Here is a 3,536-nt window from a genome sequence, read left to right as displayed (position 1 = left end):
CTTTAGGACTTACCCCAAACGTTGGGGACAAAAATAATACTTTACTCTATTCAAAATTATTCACAATTATTCAACAACACAACAAAATTCAGGAGTTCACACTTCATAGCTTAACTAACAATAATTATTCACAATTATTCAACAAAGTTCACAGTTCAAATCAGTAACTTTAGTTGAATCAGTTCACACTTCACAAAGCAATAAAAAATCAGTAAATCACATAGTTAATAAAAAAAATTACCTAGAGCTAGAAGCATCAAACAATTATTCAATAAATCAGTAAATCAGAGACTTCACAGAGCTAGAAGCTTCAGTAAATCAGTTCACACTTTAGTGACTTCAGTAGTTCACACTTTACAGCTTAACTAACAATAATTATTCGTAATTATTCAACAAATTTTACAGTTCAGTTCAGTAACTTTCAGTTTACACTTCACAGAGCAATAAAAAAAATCAGTAAATCACATAGTTAATAAAAAAAAATTACCTAGAACTAGAAGCTAGAAGAATGAAACAATTATTCAATAAATCAGTAAATCAGTTCACACTTCAGTGACTCCAGTAGTTCACACTTTACAGCTTAACTAACAATAATTATTCACAATTATTCAATAAAGTTCACAGTTCAGTTCGGTAACTTCAGTTGAATCAGTTCACACTTCACAGTTCACACTTCATAGAGCAATAAAAAATCAGTAAATCACATAGTTAATTAAAAAAATTACCTAGAACTAGAAGTTAGAAGAATCAAACAATTATTCAATAAATCAGCAAATCAGAGACTTCACAGAGCTAGAAGCTTCAGTAAATCAGTAATTCAGTTCACACTTCAGTGACTTCATAGTTTACAAAGCTTCGTAGAATCAAACATTAACAATGGTTCAATCATAGTTAATAAAAAATTTACCTAGAAGCTAGAAAAAACCTTCAACAGAGCATGCAAGAGGGAGATAGAGACACCAAGGTAGCGTTTGTTTTCGGGGGTAGGATACAGAGACATGGACAATACTTGTTTAAAAAGCGTCTGGAAGCAGAGACATGGACAGTGGACATATTGTCTCTGAGACAATTTTTTATATTTTTGTGTCCACTCTTTCACGAAGGACAATGATGGACACGGAATTTGAAAGAGTGGACACGGACAATTTTATAAATTTTGTTTTCCTTTTTTTCCACTATTACCCCTTCTTATTTTTCCTATTGCGTTGTTCAGAGATACTTTTTTCTTCCTGTTCTTCCTCTATCTCTTTCTTTTTCAGGTACTCTCTCCTTTGTGTAGAATTTTTTATTGGGGTAGATAATTCTTTTCTTTTTATCGTTTTACTTCAATACCATTTTAACCTTATATTATATTATTTGATTTGTAATAAAAATAATAACAAAAATAATTAATCTTAAAACTTTTGAAAGATAAATATTAGCAAAAGTAAAATTAATCTTTTAAAATGCTAAAAAATAATTTATAAATTGTAATTGATTTTATATAATTTAAAGAAAAATCAATTTTTTATAAAGAAAAATCAGTTTTTAGATAAAAAAAATAGTTTTTTTTAAATAAAAATAGATTTTTATATGCAAAAAATAATTAGTTTTTCATGTAAAAATAGATTTTTTTAAAATTAATTTTTTATTTAAAATTAATTTGGCTTATTAACTTAAACAAAATTTTTTATTAATCAAACTCAAATTTATTTTTTTTGTTAATCTTAACCATATGTATTCCTACATATTAATAATAAATTTTAAAATAAAATAATTATATTTATAAATTTTATTTTAATATAAATACTAATATATTTTTTTATTAAAATTTTTTGCTTCTTCAAATATTTTTTCAAGTTCCGTCTGTAATCCTACGTACTCTCATTTTTTATTAAATTAATTTGTATTGATGTAGAAAATTTGGAATCACAGTGCTATTTTGGTCATTTCATATAATATTTTAGTCTTGTCCATGTATATCCAAACATAATACTAGACATTACATTAGTGTCTTGTCCATCGTATCCAAACACAATACACAAAAAATAATTTTTAGTGTCTCCGTCCTATTGTCTCCGTTTCAATGTCATGTTCTGTCCTGTCTCTAAAAACAAACGCAGCCCAAATGACCAAGACAAGGAGCAGTGATGGAGTACCTTCGAACGGCTTCGAACTGGGACAGTGGTTGCGGAGAACAGAGCTAGTGCCGGTGGCGGCGTGGCTGCGCGATGGAGGAAGGTTGCGATGGCTGCACGATGGAAGGGAAGGTTGATATTGATGGCTGCTGCGCGATGGAGGGAAGGTGAGCGAGCAGACGATGGCTGTTGGAAGGAATGACGGCGGCGGCACGAGGCAGTTGCTGGACGGATGTAAGGGACGGCCAGGAGCTAGGGCTAAGTGCAAAGAATGGAGATTGAGTGTGAGAGAGGCAGAGGCATTCTGGAGTGGAATCTGGATCTGGGTATCGAGGATGGTGTTAAGGCTAAGTGCAGCAGCTGAAACGGCGACATTTCATTCCCCATTCAAAAAACCAACCGGATCACGGTTCGGTTCAACCGACCGATTTTTGGCCGGTTCACCGGTTCAATTCTGATTTTTGAAATCTACGATTTTAGCATTTGACCGAGTCATTTTTCTCTGCGGTTCACGGTTCTACCGGTTTGACCGGTCGGTCCGAACCGCTTTTCAGAACCTTGGTTCAAATCCCACTTCTAACATTTAGAAAAATAACTTTTTTTAAAATTATTTGTTTTGATTTCAATCTTAAACAAATATTATTTTTAAGAGTTTGTTTGTTTCAAGTTAAAATCACTTCCAAAATAAAAAGGTATATATAATTCAAGATATTCATTATTCTATCTCATATGTATTTTTTCAAACTATAAGAAGTAAATCTCACTTATACAAGAGATTGTTTGTTATCAAAGTTAACTAAATTTTCCAAAATATAACATTGTCAGGATGGCCGAGTGGTCTAAGGCGCCAGACTCAAGTTCTGGTCTTCGTGAGAGGGCGTGGGTTCAAATCCCACTTCTGACATATGAAAAAATAATTTTTCGTAAAATTATTTATTTTGATTTCAATCTTAAACCAGTCGGAATGCGAGGAAGGGATTGCTCCTAGGACAGAAGAACTATACTCGAGTGCTATACAATTAATTGGCACATCTAGAAGAGGAGAAATAGACTGCTCTTTGAGGGAGAATCATTCTTGGTGGATATTGTAGCCTCCTCTCCACTAAAGCTATACACTCAAGTCCAACATCCGCACAATTCCTAGATTCTGAAATGTTACTTCTTTTTCTTCTTTGAGTTTATTTACTTATGGTACTAATTTTTTTTAGTGTTGGGAGAACATCCACTTTCTTTCTTTGTCTGTGAACACTTGTAACTTTCTTTTAATTGATGAATAAAGTTATCTATCTTAGAAAAAAAAGAAGTAACTCTCACTTACACCAGAGATTGCTTGTTATCAAAGTTAACTAATTTTTTGAAATTATAATATATTGTCAAGATGGTCAAGTAGTCTAAGACAAAATTATTTATTTTGATTTT

General features: G+C 31.8%; 1 non-coding gene across 1 annotated transcript; it reads left to right on the top strand.

Moving 5' to 3' along the window:
* Positions 2,938-3,021, top strand: TRNAL-CAA. The gene has a single exon. It is a non-coding gene; the product is annotated as a tRNA-Leu (tRNA).

Source organism: Arachis ipaensis, chromosome B01 (assembly GCF_000816755.2).
Source record: "Arachis ipaensis cultivar K30076 chromosome B01, Araip1.1, whole genome shotgun sequence".
Classification (NCBI taxonomy): Eukaryota; Viridiplantae; Streptophyta; class Magnoliopsida; order Fabales; family Fabaceae; genus Arachis; species Arachis ipaensis.
The sequence above is the reverse complement of the archived record's forward strand: the minus strand, read 5'-3'. Positions and strand labels throughout refer to the sequence as shown.